The sequence below is a fragment of the Spinacia oleracea genome, chromosome 2, assembly GCF_020520425.1.
Source record: "Spinacia oleracea cultivar Varoflay chromosome 2, BTI_SOV_V1, whole genome shotgun sequence".
Classification (NCBI taxonomy): Eukaryota; Viridiplantae; Streptophyta; class Magnoliopsida; order Caryophyllales; family Amaranthaceae; genus Spinacia; species Spinacia oleracea.
The window spans coordinates 82,669,532-82,688,994 of NC_079488.1; the positions used below are offsets into that span (position 1 = coordinate 82,669,532).

Consider the following 19,463-nt stretch of genomic DNA (forward strand, 5'->3'; position numbering starts at 1 on the left):
TAAAAACTTATTAGGTAAACCTATCGATTTTGCCACGACATAAAAGGACTCCTTACTTATATCGTTGAGTTTCACCAAAACTAACATGTACTCACAATTATTTGTGTACCTTGCCCTTTAGGACCAATAAGTAACACCTCGCTGAGCGAAAACTATTACTAGATTGATGTAAAGGATATCCAAGCAAGTGTATATTTTGGCATGGCACCTTTTAACTCAATTTTTAAGTTTGGAACTTAAGGCTCTTACTATGTTGGTTAGATTTTAAGTGAACTAAAATCCTTAATCATGCAACATAATCAAGCTTTTGATCTCATGCATTTTAAGACATATTTAAAAGCAATAAATAACTTAAAACATGCATAAGATAAGTGTGATCTAGTATGGCCCGACTTCATCTTGAAGCTTTAACTTCAAAGTCCGTCTTGAAAATCTCCGTGGGAGGCACCATTTTCTTCAAATAGGATAAGCTATAATTAAAACTAATTACAACTATTTGATGGTACGCAGACCATATTTGAATTGAAAAACGACTTTGGTACTTTAGACCAATTACATTCAAATTAATGGTACGCAGACCATATTTTCTATCCTATTTGGGCCATACTAGTCACTTCATAACCTGCAAAACAGTACATATACAATATATACCATTCACCCATTCATTATCATGAATGGCCCACATAGCTGGTTAGTAAAACACATTATGCATCACGTAAACATTTGCAGCAATTAATCAAGGGCACCAATAATCTACCAATTATTCAGTCCTTATTAATTCTAATCAAGTTGTTTTAACCTTAAGGATTTGTAGACCTAATCAAGAGTTTATGACTAAAAAGGGCTCCCACTCAAACCAATAAATTCATATGCTTTACTAATTTTAAACATAAAAATGTATTTCTAGTCTAACCGGAAACATACAAATTTAATTAAAATTTAAAGCTCATATAAATTTATAATTGAATCCAAAAAGTTTAATTTAATTTCAGTCGTATTTAAATTAATTCATGATTTTAATTTTAGTAAAATAATTAGAATAAATAAAATTTATTATAATTACAATATTCAAAATTAAAATCCAAGAAATAATTTAAATTATTAATTTTAAAATTAATTAAAATTACGCAAACTGAAAAATTTCAAATTAAACATTCAAAACGATCTAATCGCAACGCAAACACCCTACGTATCGCACGCCCATGGGCCACACACACACAGCCATCGCTGGCCATGTGCGCGCAGCCCATGCGCTCGTCGCATAGCTGCTGCATCTTCCATCGCAAGCCATCGCACAAGTGGTGCTCGCTGCGCGCGCGCCAGCGCTCGACGCACGCGAGCCATCGCTCGCTATGCGCGCTCGCCAGCGCTTGCTGCGCGCGCTCCAGCGCTTGATGCACGCGAGCCATCGCTCGCTGTGCGCGAGCAATTGCGCGCGATCAACGCTGGGCGCAGCGCTCGTGGCACGCGAGCTTCCGCTCGCTGCGCGCGAGGCTGCGCGCGCTTGCGCGAGGCAGTGCGCGTTGTGGCGCAGCTCGCTTGCTGCCCACACGCGACTGCCATGCCTTGCCTTCGCCCATGCCCATTCATCCATAGCTCGTGGCCCACGACACAAGGCAGGGCTGCTGCCTTGTGCTCGTGCACCATGCCCCTGCTCATTGCATTCGTGCCGCACGGGCGACGAGCTCCCTTGCTCGTCGTCGCATGCCCGCACTATACAACACCCCTTAAGGGTAACACGAAGCGTCCATTGCTTTGTGCGTGCAAGTTATATGAACGAATCGCATAAAAATTTAAAATTTATATTTAAAATTAATGACAAATTAATAAATTAATATTAATTTCATAATTTTAGGGCGAAAAATCGAAAATTTATTATTCAATTGATTTCCGATTATCATGGATTCAAGCCTAGGTCATAAAAATTTAAAATTTATCATAAATTTACAATTTTTATGGTGGTTTTTAATCATAGGTTTCTAATTAAATTATAATTAATTATGAAAATCAAATTAATTCTAAATTATTCTAATTTTCAACAAATTAATCATAATTACAAATTAGATTGCATAATTAACAAGGCTAGGCATTCAAACTTGTTAAACATATACAGTAGGTCAATCAAAAATTCAAGATTTATCAACAAGAATCGCAAATATTTAATTTAACATCTTAAATTTACGAAATTTTGCATTCGAAAAACTAAAACCTTCGAAAAGTCATAGTTAGGCTTCGAATTTGAGAATTCTGGGTTCGGCAGAAAAATACTATTTTTGTCAAAATTTTAGAATGCCTTTTACATGCGGAAATCTCAAAAGGTCTTGCGCGCACAAGGTGTACAATAAATTTATTGTACACCAAGATAACTTTAACCATTTTTTTTTGTGACTTTAACTTAGTTTTGATTAACTTTTATATTAGTAAAAAAAATTGATAGATAAATATTTATGGGTTAAATTATTAATTTTATTCATTATTAGTGATTTTGAAGAAATAAGTTTTACTAAAATAAAAAAATTTATCACTTAAAAATAGATAACTTTTACATATATATGCTTAACTTTTAAGCATTTTGAGTTAACTTTTACTCCAGTGTACAATATTTATTGTACACCCATTGTAAATAAGAATTTGTGTTGACACAAAAATCACTCGATTTGGATGAGTAACGAAGAAACTGCCGAAAAACTGCGTACGTATAATTAAATAAACGCAATTTGCAATTAATTAACAATTACGAAAATTAATCACCCCTTTTAATTCTTGCAAATTTGTAATATTTAACTATGTTCATGCAATTTAGATTATGAAAATAATAAGAGGCTCGTGATACCACTGTTAGGTTATGATACATATGACAATTCATAAATCATGCGGAAAAAACCATTAAGCCAGGAATACATATTATTTACACATAATCATATAGCATAATTTAGATGCATACTCTTTGTTGCGTGCCTTCCCTAGCTGCGCCCGAACCGAACAAGAACAAGTCTTTAGGACTCCAAGTGTCGTCCCTCCGTAGATAGTCCACAGTACGTCCGGATCCGCCTTAAGATTGACCAACTAGAATCGCCCTTAGGGTACTATTATTTTCGGCTAAAATGGGCAAGAGTTATGGCTGATTTTTCTGCTTAAAAATCCTAGTTTTGAATACTTGAAAACTTATGTATAAATAATGACCCCTAGGCCCTTATTTATAGAGGTATGGAAAAGGAATTGTAATCCTACTAGGATCTGGATTTGTTAATTAGAACTTTATTAGGACTCTAAATAACAAAGCAATTCTAATAAGATTAGGATTTTAATCTTCACACGAATCCCAATAGAATTAGGATTTCCGGCATACGCATCGCACAAGCCGTGCACCCGCGCAGGCCTTGCGGCCCACGACAAGCGCACAGCCCATGTGCGGTGCTGCGTGCGCGCGCGCGCCCTTGGCTGGGCCCGGCCTTGCGCTGGGCCTGGTCGAGGCGTGCGTTGCGTGCGGCTCGCTGGGCGATGGCCTGGCTTCGTGCTGGGCCTTCGTCTAGCGGGCCTCGTCCGATGCTAATTCGTACGATACGCTTCCGATTAAATTCCCGATTCCGGAATTCATTTCCGATACGAACAACATTTAATATTTCCGATTCCGGAATTAATTTCCGTTTCGAACAAATATTTAATATTTCCGTTTCCGGAATTATTTTCCGATTCCGATAATATTTCCGTTTCTGACAATATTTTCGTTTCCGGCAATATTTCCGATTCCGGCAATATTTCCATTTCCGATAATATTTTCCGATACGCACCTTGTTTCCGTTTCCGGCAACATCTACGACTTGGATAATATTCATATTTCCGATATTATCCATATTTCCGTTTCCGGCAATATCATCGTTTCCGGAGTATTCATTTCTTGCCTGTGACGATCTCAGCTCCCACTGAAACCAAGATCCGTCGATTCCGAATATCCATAGATGGAGTATTTAATGCCATTAAATACTTGATCCGTTTACGTACTATTTGTGTGACCCTACGGGTTCAGTCAAGAGTAAGCTGTGGATTAATATCATTAATTCCACTTGAACTGAAGCGGCCTCTAGCTAGGCATTCAGCTCACTTGATCTCACTGAATTATTAACTTGTTAATTAATACTGAACCGCATTTATTAGACTTAACATAGAATGCATACTTGGACCAAGGGCATTATTTCCTTCAGCAATAACAACCACATTGCAGTCATCCTAAAGGGAAAATTTAAGAAAAAAACATGAATTTCGATTCAACCAACAACAATTCATCAATAAACAACCACAATCATGATCACAATGAAATTCAACAGGTCACAATCTCAACTTACAACTAACCAAACAATTATTCACAACAAATCCAAGGAATAACTAACTTCTAACCAATCAATTAATCTCAACTGACAATTTCAAAAAATCACTGACAATTTCGCAAAACCCTAACCCTAATCAATTTCGCGAAAAAAATTGTGCTTTACAAGCAAAATAAATCAGCGAAGAAGGGATTATTACCTTGAAGTAGATAATCCAACTAGGAAAAGGGCCCTTGTTCGTCCACTGCACCCGAAGCTCTAAATCGCCTCCAAGTTCCCCCCTTTTTGTCGCGAATTCACCAAACGAACACCCACGAACTCGCCAAACGAGAACGCAACAAATTTCACTAAATTCTTGAAGATCTACCCAGAATTTTGCCAGTTACAGTAGAATTGATGAGGGTTGAAGAACAGGGGAAAGGAGAGAGAAAGAAGAGAAGTTGAGAAGTTTTTTTTTTTTTTTGGAATTTCAGTCACAGTTGTTACCTAAATCGCGCCAAACAACAATTAAGGGCAAATTGGTAAAACATCACTAACGGCAAGCTAACGTCCGTTAAATCCAGGAGCATTTAATGAACAGTACGGAACTTTAGGGATATTTTATGAATTTTGAAACGCGCAGGTGTATTTGGTGCATTATTGCAAACCTCTGGGGCATTTCATGAAAAACCCGTAAATTCATTGTACATCGGACATAACTTTTATTTAGGGTTCGTCTGACATCTTCTTTTTCTTTTCAGTTTTTTTAGTTTTCTTGTTTTATATAAAACTAAAACCAAAATATAGTTTAGGATATGCTTGATTATTGGACAAGGCAGCCCAATTGATATAGGGTTAGGGTCAAGTTAATAGGATTTTATTGAGAAGACTCTTATTCGACATGACTTTTTATTAGACATAGTCAATATAGGGTCAAACTTATAACACAGTAATTTTGTAAACTAAAATAGTTATGATATAAAAAGTTTTGTGTATAGATTTTCACTTCATTCTCATTGGACTCTTTTTTTCATTTTTCCTTATACGTTTATTAACTCGCAACCCGCTTTGACCCGCTAAAAATAACACATTCATTACCCTACCCGCTTTTGACCCTCACCGACCCTGACTCAATCCACTCAATATATAACCGGGTCTAGGTTAGGAGTGTATGTTGTAGAGCTCAAACTCTTATAGCTATAAATATTGTAATGCTTCCGCAAATTAACACAAAGTCACTTGACATTATTCTCATATAACCAATGATGTCTAGTGGTTAAGACTGAGGGCCTGTGTACAATAGGTCTCAGGTTCGAATTCCCTCACCCCCATTTGTAATTTATATTGCCCTTATGGCTCATACGCACAAACAAAAAAAACATTATTCTCATATAGGAAAAATTGGTAATATTAATCTAACGTTTGGCCGATTTTCTTTTATTAAGCCCACCTACGATATATTTTTAATAATCCCACATTTACTACCCAACGACTTTTATTGGGCTTAAGTGACTGGTAACCGGTGAAAAAGTCAACGAGATGATGATGACTCAATATATCGAGGAGAAGAGTGAGAGTACTGCACATAGAGACATATTACCGCCTATAATAAATTTATGACCTGTTGGGTCCAATAAAAATCGTTCGGTAGTAAAGGTGGGATTATTAAAACAAATATGTCGTGTGTGGGCTTAATAAAATAAAATCGGCCAAAGGTTTGATTAATATTACCAAATTTTCCCATATATTAATCAAGTTTACAATTTTTTATTGGCATTTTCAAAATCAACGTAATTTACTTCCCCATTTTTATTAGATGAAACAATGTGATTTTTGACATTATTCACACAAGTTCGTTCAACTTTCTTTTGTGATTTATATTTAAGAAAAAACAAAGTCATGTGAGATCTTATTAGATTCACTTTAATGAATATTTTTCAAATATCAACTTTTATAATGTTTTCTTATCTACAATTGAAGATATCAGTATTTGAAATTGTGCATACAAACATCCTTAAAAAACTATGTCTTCTAAAAAGAACAGAGGAAGTATATGTTTCGTATATGGCTATTTTTCTGTTCATGATCCGGTAATAAAACGAAGTTATGAATCTATGTTGAACACAACCAAGTAATGCAAGTCTTTTACTTCGTATTGCTTCTTTCTCCTTCAAACAAAAAGACAAATGTGAAAAAGCAAACCCAAAGACTAAGGCTCTGTTCTTTAGAGCTGAATTGAACTGAATTGAACTGAACCTTAACTGAATGCTCCTGAACTGAACTAAACTGAACTGAACTGAACTGAACTAAACTGTCAAATAAGTCTTGAAACTGAAATTAAGCAAAAAAGAACAGGGCCTAAAAACTACTCCGTATTTCAAGCCGCCTCCTAATTTGAATACTTTGAAGAGTTGAAGTCTTGAACATACTGATAGTCAGCCGTACCTCGTTGCGACTACGGACCTGATACAAATGCACTGTCTTTATTTTTGGCAATACAAACATAAAATATTTTTTCATTAGCTTAAATATATTATTAAAACCCATGAGGTTTAATTTAGTCTTGTTTTAGCTACTTGATCCTAAAGATTGACTCCAAATTACGGAGTACTACGTATGAAGTTATTCTACAATTTTTAATTTAAATATTTAGTTTATACGTAGTAGGTTGCAGGTTGTAACTGATTCGTGTAAAATAAAATAAGGGTGTTTAAAATAAACTTGATAAGCAAAAAAAAAAGATAAATTTGATAAGAAGCGTCCATACCTAATTTGAGGTTTTGAATACTTGTTCAAACTCGAGAGATTACATTTGCTCAAACTAGTCTTGATCTAATTGTCATTACAAACTTTTCTATAAGGCGGTCTTACATAAAAGACCACATTTGTATCATACTCCGTATAAGTTAAGCAATAGAACCAATTAGTTAAGCACTTGAACTAATTAGTTAAGCACTGAAACCAATTAGTTAAGCAAAAAAAATAATTAGTTAAGCAATTGAATCAAATAATTAAGTAATGTAACCAATTAGTTAAGAAATTAAACCAATTAGTTAAGCAACCAAAGTGGTTTTTCCGGTAAGGCGGTCTTACACAAAAGTTGCCGAATTGTCATTCGTGCTCTATACTTTTGCCAAACACCAATTTTTTACTTCCATTTTCAAAGTCAAAACTATAATTGATACTTTAGAAGTTGTTTTCGATGAAGCATATGTAGATAGGAAAATAAACACTCACTACAAATAGGTTATAGTTGGACCATGAGAGATTTCATTTGCTCAAACTTGTCTCCATTTTAATCATCAATTCTTGCTCTAAAGTCTATGTTGCCAAACATCGTTTCTCACCTCTGACTCTCAAAGTCAAAAATTGTAACTGCTACTTTAAAAGTTGTTCCTCGATAAGCATATTAGTCTTATATGCACGCGATGTGTGCGAATATAGGAAACAAATGTGTGTTATTACATTTAAACCTGAAATAACATGTAAAAATATAATATAAATGCGATGAGTGCGAATATAAGAAACATATAAGTTAGATAGAGCCGAACGCATATAAACATATTGATTAAAATGGTAAGAATTTATTTAAGGGGCAAGATTGATTAAAATTCTTCTTTGGGCTTTTTCCTATTGGGTATGTTGTCATTATATTCTCTATTCTATAAGTGTGGATGATATTTTAGTAATCAAGGGGGACACCAAAAGTGAATTTACTAAAATAACCCCACATCTTCACTAAAGGGACTGGGGGGGCCATAACCTCCCTCATGATATGTTTAAAAAGAGATAAGGAAACAAAAAGGGTCTAAGTTATCATTTTTTTCACCGTTTGGGATCTAAGTTTTATTTTTTCACCAGTTGGGATATGTTCAATTTTGAGACAAATTAACTTATACTTAACTCACCCTTAACCATACATAATCTAATATACATATATAAAGGAGGCATATTTGCTGAAATATTAGAGCGCCACCTAGGATTACTAATGGTTTCGGCTAATAAAAAATAAGATTTCTAATTTATTTTTGAATTAAAAAAATCGAGTGCCACGTAGATAATTAATTAGGTGCCACGTAGATATTTAAATTAATTAATTAATTACTAATATATACAATTCCATCCAAAATCAAACGCTCTAATAATTAAAAAATAAATCTAAAATAAAATTCATCAAAAATCAAACACTAATCTAAAATAAAATTCAATCCAAAATCAAACATTAATCCAATATTAGAGCGCCGCGTATGAAATCTAATGGTTTCAGCCAATGAAAAATAAGACTTCAAAATTATTTTTGAATTAAAAATTCGAATGCCACGCAGATAATTAATTAGGTGCCACGTAGATATTTAAATTAATTAATTAATTACTAATATATACAATTCCATCCAAAATCAAATGCTCTAATAATTAAAAAATAAATCTAAAATAAAATTCATCCAAAATCTAATATACATATATAAAGGAGGCACTTTTGCTGAGATATTAGAGCGCCACGTATGATTAGTAATGCTCTCGGCCAATGAAAAAGAATATTTATAATTTATTTTTGAATTAAAAAATTCAAGTGCCACGTATGTAATTAAGTATGTTGATGGTTAGATATGGGTATAAATTAATTTATAATTGGAAAAAAAATATAGGTTTAATGCAAATAGAACTCTATTATACACTTAATAATAATTATCATAACTATTACAAATTTCTTTCATGCACCCAAAAAGATTTTTTTTATGTAAAAATTATTAAGGTAATTGAAATTACAATTACCATTTATTATAATAAATGCTACTCCGCATAATTTGTTGCATCGATCACCCTCCTTGAACCATCGACTTTTGCGCTGAAACATAGCAAAGAATTGATGCACGTGAGTTACTTAAGCAAGATGAAATCAAGCACAACAAAAACTAAAATACAAATACTCCGTATATCAATATCCAGTAGGCATACAAAATAGTATTAAATGAACACACATAAACGAATAGCAAGTTCTTAAGCCGATGGAGCATAAACAATTATGCTGTGTACAAAAAACAATTTACGTAGATTTTTTTGTGTTATACGTGAGTTTTGGTGGATCCCGAAAAGAAGTTTATATACAATTATTATCAATATCCAATAGGCATACAAATAGTATTAAATGAACACACATAAACGAATAGCAAGTTCTTAAGCCGATGGAGCATAAACAATTATGATGTGTAAAAAAAAAAATTTACGTAGATTTTTTTGTGTTATACGTGAGTTTTGGTGGATCACGAAAAGAAGTTTATATGTATATATACACAAAAAGGAGAAGAGAAGTAGGATAAATTTTAGTTGGAATCTATCTTTATCATATTAAGTGGTCAATCATGAAAAGACTCTAATATTAGTTATTTAATTAATTAATAATTTAATTATATGTGATGACGTGAAAATCCTACGTGGACGATCTAAATGCTCTTGAAAAAACTCCCCTTTATATATATATACTAGATTTTAGCCCGTGCGATGCACGGATTTTATTAAATTGTTATGTTTAAATAAAAATCCTATGTATGTACCACTTTTATATATTATATTAGATTAGTTTTTTATTTTGCATTGAATTCCATTTTAGATTTTTTTTTAATTATGAGAGTGTTTGTTTTTGGATGAAATTGTATATGCGTAATATTGATAATTAATTAATAAAAAATATCTACGTGACACTTAATCATTTCTTTACCTGACACTCGACTTTTTTAATTCAAAATTAATTTTGAAATCTTATTTTTCATTGGCCGAAACCATTAGATTTTTCTATGTGGCGCTCTAATATTGGATTAATGTTTGATTTTAAATTGAATTTTATTTAGTTTATTTTAGATTATTATTGATTTTGGATGCATTTTATTTTAGATTTATTTTTTAATTATTAGAGTGTTTGATTTTAGATGGAATTGTATATATATATGTAATTAATTAATTAATTAAAGTATCTACGTGGCACCTAATTAATTATCTACGTGGAAATATATTATTTTTTATTATTAGAGTGTTTGATTTTCGATGGAGTTGTATATATTAGTAATTAATTAATTAAAATATCTACGGGACACCTAATTAATTATCTACGTGTCCCTTGATTTTTTTAATTCAAAAAGAAATTAGAAGTCTTATTTTTCATTGGCCGAAACTATTAGTAATCTTAGGTGGCGCTCTAATATTTCAGCAAATATTCCTCCATTGGCCTAATCCATTAGATTTTCTACGTGGCGCTCTAATATTGGATTAATGTTTGATTTTAAATTGAATTTTATTTATTTTATTTTAGATTATTTTTTGATTTTGGATGAATTTTATTTTAGATTTATTTTTTAATTATTAGAGTGTTTGATTTTAGATGGAGTTGTATATATTAGTAATTAATTAATTAATTAAAATATCTATGTGGCACCTAATTAATTATCTACGTGGCATTTGATTTTTTTAATTCAAAAAGAAATTAGAAATCTTATTTTTCATTGGCTGAAACCATTAGTAATCCTAGGTGGCGCTCTAATATTTCAGCAAATATGCCTCCTTTATATATGTTATTTTTACTAATCTAATCTAATCTAATTACATATATAAAGAAGGCATATTTGCTAAATTATTAGAGCGCCACCTAGGATTACTAATGGTTTCGGCCAATGAAAAATAAGATTTCTAATTTATTTTTGAATTAAAAAAATCAAGTGCCACATAGATAAATAATTAGGTGTCAAGTAGATATTTTAATTAATTAATAATATATACAATTCCATCCAAAATCAAATATTCTAATAATTAAAATAAATCTATAATAAAATTTAATCCAAAATCTACAATAAAACTTTGTCCAACGTAAACACTAAATAATAATAAAATGTAAATTACATTATAATTAATAGTAATACTTATATAATAAATAAAGTAGATCATTAAAGAATAAAAATGAACACAATGTCGTTCTTGTGATTGAACCGAATGGAGCTGGAAAACTTTTGGTTCGGGTTTGGTCATACCAACTATCGGGATCTATACGTACTTAGGCTATACGAAGGGGAAAAGTACCCAAAGCAAAGAACTTAAACCCAATATATTAAGGTTATAAATAAGTGGGAGTATCTCATTATTGTTATTCACATCAAATAAAATCATGACAAATATCTCAATAATAACTAGAGTTATACTTTTCTAATATTGTCTATTTTCTAATACGAAGTATACTATACATGCTATAGTGTTTACAATATAACATAACGCTCTAAATAAAGCGTTAATTAAGCACACCAATAATAATAGTACTCCGTAGTTGATTAAAACTTCACTGAATAAGTAAAAATCAATCATGATAAATAATTGACTATGATATGCTAAAGTACAAACAGACTTCCCAATTTTTATCTTATTACTGGCTAATTGCATAGTAAATAAGCCGTAGGAGATTTTACTAATTACTCTACTACTAGAATTATGAATAGATACATTCTTCATAGTTACATTCCTTTTCATACTAAAATACATACTCTACTAATAAACAATCATCTCCGATTGTAATTATTAGGAAAATTTGTAAATATTAATCCAACATTTGCCCGATTTTCTTTAATTAAGCCAACCTATGCAATATTTCTGAATAATCCAACATTTATGACCCAAGTACTATTATTAAGCCTGTGTGACCGGTTACCTGTTACAAAGTCAACATTAAAAACGTTGACAACCTGAAGTTGATTTTCCTCCTAAAATTTTGGACACGTCACATCACGTGCCACCTAAACAGGATTTTCTATTTTTTTTTCCAAAAAACCCTTAACCCTTCTCTCCTCTTAACCCTTAACCCTTAACCCTTAACCCAGATCCAACAGTTGATTGGTTTAACCCAGTCATAGCAATTGCTGATTATTTTTGACGAACTTCGAATGGAGAGGTATGAGGGATCAACAATGGTGGAGAAGAGGTAGAAGAGAAATGATGAACAGAGGAGAGAGGAACGAAAATTGCAGAGATGAAGCAATTAAATCGCAGAGGAGAGAGGAACGAACATTAGAATAACAATTAAAAAAAAGGAGGGAAAAAAAAATTGTAACGGTTATATTGCCACGTAAGGGTGAATACCGGTTACAGCAGGTTATTAACTTGCTAGGCTTAATAATAGTAGTTGGGTCATAAAGGTTGGATTATTTAGAAATATTGCATAGGTAGGCTTAATTAAAGAAAATCGGGCAAAGGTTGGATTAATAATTACAAATTTTCCTAATTATTATAAGTTACCAAATATTTAAATAATAAATCAGTCTTATATTAGAAAATATGTTTCCAATTTAAAATATATTATAATTTAATATTTTACCTTTTAAGTAAAATTCCTCACCGACTGCGTAGAGTTTTCGTAGAACTCAACCTCTCATTCCAACCTAAATACTAATTTAATCTATTATATAAAATATAGCAGTTATAATAGGAGTTTTATTTTAACTTAACGATTTAACAAAATCCGTGCATCGCACGGGCTAAAATCTAGTCAAACACTAATCTAAAATAAAATTCAATCCAAAATCAAACATTAATCCAATATTAGAGCGCCGCATAAGAAATCTAATGGTTTCAGCCAATGAAAAATAAGACTTCAAAATTATTTTTGAATTAAAAATTCGAATGCCACGCAGATAAATAATTAGGTGCTACGTAAATATTTTTATTAAATAATCTAATATACATATATAAAGGAGGCACTTTTGCTGAGATATTAGAGCGCCACGTAGGATTAGTAATGCTCTCGGCCAATTAAAAAGAAGATTTCTTATTTATTTTTGAATTAAAAAATTCAAGTGCCACGTATATAATTAAGTAGATGCCACGTGGATATATATCTAAGTTTTAATTATTTTTTTTTAAAAAACGTTAAACGTATTTGATAAACGTAGATAAACGTTTGATGGGAAGAGTCCAAAAAACAAAAAGTCCTAATAATCCTACTCAATCTAAGTTTTAATTAAAAAAAAAAAACAAAACTTAGTATTAGATAAATGTAGATAAACGTTTGATGGGAAGAGTTCAAAAAACAAAAATTCCTAATAATCCTACTCAATATATATCTAAGTTTTAATAATTAAAAAAAAAAAACCTTAGATATAACCTAAACGTTTAAGATAAACGTAGATAAACGTATACTAATACACTACAATTCTTTAAGATATAAATTGGAAGTTCTAATCATATTCAAATTTATAATTGATGAAATCCTATAAATTGGTCGTATTGTTCAATTCATAACTCATACACAATCACATCTTTCACATTTAAGTTTGGTTATCAATGGCTACTTCTTTGATCCATGATTTAAATTCCAGTAGGAACGACTGGAAAATTAAAGTTCGTGTTTCGCGCTTGATTGATGTGGTGAACTTCCGCAAAAAAAATAGTTTAATTAGTTTGGACATGGTCCTCATCGACGAAGAGGTATATAATTCTTCTAATATTTACTTTATGATTTTACAACGCACTTTTTAAATTAACTGTTATAATTTAACTGCAGGGTGATTATGTGCATGCCTCTATTAAATCCAATTTTGTCCATCACTAGCTTCTGTCCAAAATTATGAGGGAAAAATCTATACAATCAGATATTTTTCGGTCCAACCTAATAAGGAACAATACCGTATTGTTGGCGACAACAAGATAATGATACAATTTTTTCAAAATACTGTTGTTAGGGCCGTTGCCAATGCATCGATTTGATTGTGTACAATTACAGTACACTTGAATAAGTTTGTTAAAAACTACTCACTTCCTGGTATGTATGATTTTGTTATTTATTCCGTACTAAAGTTTATTTGAGTTATTGTCAAATAATTTTGCCAAATACTTTGTCTTTTTTTCCTTTGTTGTTTTTTTTCTCTTTTTAGATGTCGTTGGTATGGTTGTGAATGAAGTTGGAGATTCTATCGAAATAGAAGACCAATGGTACATATTTTTTCCTTCTTCTGTAGAGTTAATTAAATATATTATTTATGATGTTATTATTTATTTAGTTTTCTTATCTAAATTATTGCAGGGGACAACATTGACATTGAGATTGAGAGGTCTAGCTGAAACTGATGGGAAATCGAAGGTGAGATTTGATCTGGTTGTGATTGGGGAAGATGATTGAAGAGATAGAGACGACTACATTTTGATTGTGGGGAAATAGATCGGAAGTTGCTGAAGTCTTTATCACACTTAAAAAAATAACAAGTACTTTAGTTTAGTCTAGACTAGACTTTTGCTCAATTATTTAGTTGTCGTAATAGGTTCACTTTTGCTCAGTTATTATGCACCATTTCATTTAACCCATTAATCCAATTATGGACAAATTTATTTTAATTTAATCTATTGCCACTAAACCAAACATAGGAAATAAATTAAGTTAAAATGAATTTAGATCTACTTAATGCATGTGTGTCATTTTTATCTTCCAAATGAACTTAATTATTATTATTGTTAATAGTTACTGATCCCACTACAAGAAATTGTACTATTAACGACGGGAAATCCCGTCGCGAAAGGCCAATAATCGTTGATTAACGACGGGATTTTCTGTCGCGAACCCGTCATAAAAGGGGGCCGTCGTTAATAGAAATCCTGTCGTAAATCCGTCGTAAACCCGTCGTAAAAGACATTTGCGACGGTTATTCCCGTCATTGTTTGCTTGTTAGCCCCGTCGCAAAAGGCTTTTGCGACGGGATTTTTGACCCGTCGTAATTAGATTGTCGTTAAAGATGATTGTCTTCCAAAACAAAAATACCATCCATTCACCGTAACAAAACCTAATAACATAAATACAAAACCGTTACTAAAAAAGAACAAATAAAACGAAACTCGTGCATCGCACGGGCTTCAAAACTAGTTATTAATATTTCTTATATACAATTTCATCCAAAATCAAACACTATAATAATTAAAAAAATAAATCTAAAATGAACTTCAATCCAAAATAAAAAAAAAAATCAATTTAATCTAATATATAAAATATAGCAGTTGATTTATGTAGGAGTTTTATTTTAACGTAACAATTGAATAGAAACCGTGCATCGCACGGACTAAAGTCTAGTTTAAATTATTTTAAAGGAAAAACAAATTATAAACATTAATTGTTGAAAAAAATAAATTTAAATACAAAGTCCAAAAGTCATCACTATCGTAGTTGTAGATGCATTAGCTGATATTTAAACCAAATATAAAGTGAACGTGCAAGCATAAATTACTGCTTTTAAAAAAAATCGTAATAGCTTAAAATCACCGTTTACATAATGTAACTTTTTTTTACACACAAAAGGAGATTATTTTAAAAGGCTAAGGGCGTATTCGGCAGTAGTGTTTGAGGTAGCGGGTAGCGTTTTGACCTAATCAAGACGCTACTTGTAAAATTTGTAAGCGTTCGGCAAGGTAGCGTCTTAGGTAACGGTTAGCGGTAGAGGTAGCGTTTGGGTAGCTTTTGTCAAACGTTAAAATTAGTAGCTTTTAAGGTAGCAGGTAGCTTTTGACAAATTTATAATAAAGTTTAAAATAATATTTTACCTTTTATTTTTTTTAGAATATCAACCGCTACTTTTACCGAACACACATATCAGTCTGCCGCTACTTTGAAAGCTAACCGTTACCCACTACCATTCACCGCTACCCGCTACTCAACCGCTACCCGCTACCCGCTACATCTAATTTTGCCGAACAGGGCCTAAAGCTTTGAAAAGTTTGTTACAAACACTAACCAAACAATAAAAACAATGCAATTAAACTTAGAAAAAGCATAATAACTCTCCGCAAAATTGACATACTTTGACAACAAAATATTACGAAGTACTCCCTTCGTCCCGAAATACTCGACCCGGTTTGACCGGCACAGAGTTTAAGAGACTTGAATTGACTTATTTAATTTAATAGGTAGTAGTTGATAGTGGGTTATTATTTTAATGTAGTTAGTGGGAAATGTGTAAAGGGGAGTAAACTGTACTGAAGGTCCCTAAACTTTGGCAAAAGGAGCAGTTAAGTCCCTCAAGTTTCAAAAGGAGCATTTTAGTCCCTCAAAATGGATGGAATCAGCTACTTTTGTTAACACCGTTTCATTTTCCGTTAAGTTCAATAAAATAATAATAAAACCTCTTTAAAGAAAAGGAAAATTAATTTACACGTGTATAAATAAATGAAAACAGCTGATTTTGATTATGACTTAGCTTTTTCAACTTACTTAGTTTTTTCATATGGCTTTTTCTCCATTTACACGTTTCACCCTTTATCTTCCTCTTTTCTAGGTTCTTCCACAACTCTTCCTAATCAAATTGAATTTAGTGTGTAACCCAAGCAAATTTACTCTAAATTTTCAGCAATTATCGCCATCAACTTCAGCTAATTGTCGTTTTTCTACAACTCTAAAGTTTCAAATTCTCTTCTCCTAGATGTCTGCTACTACCACTAGTTCTTCTTCTACCTTTTTCTCTCTCTTTCTCTCTCCTCTTTTATTATGGATATTCTTCAATCTCTTCTCCTTCTTAATTCTTGGATTTCTCCAACAATTCCATTGTAATTTTACATTTTCACTGATTTCCCCCTTTTTTTGTTCCCCTGTATTTTATTTATTTTGGGTTGGTTTCGATTTTTTTCTTATTTATTCTGGGTTGGTTTCAATTGAAGAGATTCTGGGTTGGTTTCGATTTTTCCCCTGTAATTTCACATTTTCACTAATCTTTGGCTCGTCTTTAAAACTGGGAGAAAGAGAGCTGACCCTTTTCAGAATTTCGACTAATTTTTCCAAGTAATCCCTTCTCCATTGTTTAATTTTTGTATGATTTTGGTAAATTACTGTTACATTATAGGTTGATTGTTGCCCTTTAATTTTATTTTTACTTTTTATTCACGCCATTATTTAATTTGGTTAATGATCAATTGAGCGGATGAATTCGATTGAGGTTTTGGGTTTTAAGTTTGCTTTTTGCACAATATCTACGATTTGCAAGGTAAGTAAGAGGGAACACATAATCCCAAGAAATTTGTAACTACTCAAACATAATCATTTATTTGGTCCAATGAAATCATATAAATATCTAATCAAGAGAGATCAAGGGGATATTTTGATTGACCATGTTATGAAATTGCAACGATCTATTTTGTGTTAATTAATTTTTCTGAAAGTGTTAATTAATTTGTGTAAATGTCCTGTTAAATACGCTGTTTTTTAGAGCTTAAACCGCTAGTTTTTAGAAAATATGAATTTTGCCTTTATTTTTTAAATGTTTATGGGTAAAAGTAACTGTTATTTTGTCACTTTCTACCTTTTATATTAATTTTCCTTTATTTTTAATTCATTTTAACAGACGTTAGTAACAGAAAACAAAAAGCAGCGGTTTCCATCCAAACGCAGGGACTAAAATGCTCCTTTTGAAACTTGAGGGACTAAACTGCTCCTTTTGCCAAAGTTTAGGGACCTCCAGTATAGTTTACTCTGCAAAGGGGTGGAGTTGGGGGAGAGTAGGGTTTGAATTTTTAATTATTTTTTGTATGGAGTAGGGGGTAGGTGGGTTAATAGGGGTGGAGTGAGAAATAATATAATATTATTAGAATATTTCCATTTTTAGAAACAGGTCAAGTATTAAGGGACGGCCCGATAAGGAAAACAGGTCAATTATTCCGGGACGGAGGGAGTAGTAAGTTCCGTTAATTTTACATATTTCGTACAGTGTCAATTAACCGACCGCACGGTCTAATCCTTCCTACATAAACATTTATACAATCGTCCTAAATTGTCTATTACAACAATTAGTGCAAAATTCAATTGTAAAATCAAGTATACACCATTAACTTATAATAATTCGTCGTTAATTATAAGGTATCCTCTGTTTTACCCAAAGCTTGAATTCATACGAAATCCTAACACAAAATATTTCATTTGTAGCCAATTTAAAGTTAATTGGGGAAGCCGGTATTTTTACAACGATTATAGCCAATATCTATTCTTAAATTAATGTCAAATGTGCTATTTAATAAAAAAAAGTTTTAGAACCCTGAACGTTAATCAAATAGGAGAATGACTTTGAGACATTTTGTTTATTTTTCGTGCAATAATCGTGCTGTATTACTACTATACTAGGTTGTAACTTTTTTATTTTTTAGATTTTTTTTATTGTTGAAAGATATTACTTTGGTAGGTAATTAGTATTCTCCAGTTATATTTTCTTTCAATGCCTAGGTAAATAATAATGGGAAATTTTCTTTATTATTACTAGCTAATTAAAATAGCAGTACCCCTCACCAAAAAAAATAGCGGTTAATATATATGTATATAATTTATTTTTTTAATTCATATATGGCTAAGGGTGAGTTAAACATGAGTTAATTTACCTAAGAATTAAAGATAGACCCCAAATGGTGAAAAAAAATAAAATTTAGACCCTAAACCGTGAAAAGAAGGATAACTTAGACCCCTTTTGTTTCCTTATCTCTGTTTAAAAATTAAATATGCATTATAGAGTACATGTCTAATATAGCTCAAGTAACAATTTTACCTTGAAAGTTAGAAGTTGTTAGAGGTATAAGGTTAGAATCTTGCCTCCCCTATTTTATACTTTTTTTCAATTTTGTTCTTTATAAAATTAGTACGTTCAGTTTTTGCCACCCTATGTATAATTTTTGGTTTTTCCCTTGTATGTTGTGTGGATTAAAATTTCCTAATCGTTATTCGTGTTATATATGTTGTCAAACACCATTTCTCACCTACAACTCTTAAAGTAAAAAAATGTGCCGACTCTTTAAAAGCTGTCACGAAATGAAACATATATAAATCGCGACAACTTTTGTGTAACACCGCTTTATCGAAAATACCGTTTTGATTGCTTAACTAATTGGCTCCATTGCTTAAATAATTGATTTTATTGCTTAACTAATTAGTTTTGTTGCTTAACTAATTGATTTCAGTGCTTAACTAATTAGTTCTAGTTCTTAAGTAATTAGTTCTAGTACTTAACTAATTGGTTCCAACACTTAACTAATTGATTTTATTGTTTAACTAATAGGTTAAATTACTTAACTCATATGACACCAGAGTGACATTTTATATAAGACCGCTTTATATAAAAATTTATATATGAATCGATTAATAAACACATCCTACAAATATAGCAACCATCAATCATT

The 19,463-nt window shown here is 31.6% G+C and overlaps 1 long non-coding RNA gene across 1 annotated transcript; it reads left to right on the forward strand.

Annotated features, from left to right (window-relative positions):
- The first annotated feature begins 13,870 nt into the window (after positions 1-13,870).
- LOC130467039 (uncharacterized) lies at positions 13,871-14,498 on the forward strand. Its single transcript, XR_008927199.1, has 3 exons — positions 13,871-14,094; positions 14,207-14,264; positions 14,356-14,498. It is a non-coding gene; the product is annotated as an uncharacterized lncRNA (long non-coding RNA).
- The last annotated feature ends 4,965 nt before the right edge of the window (positions 14,499-19,463 follow it).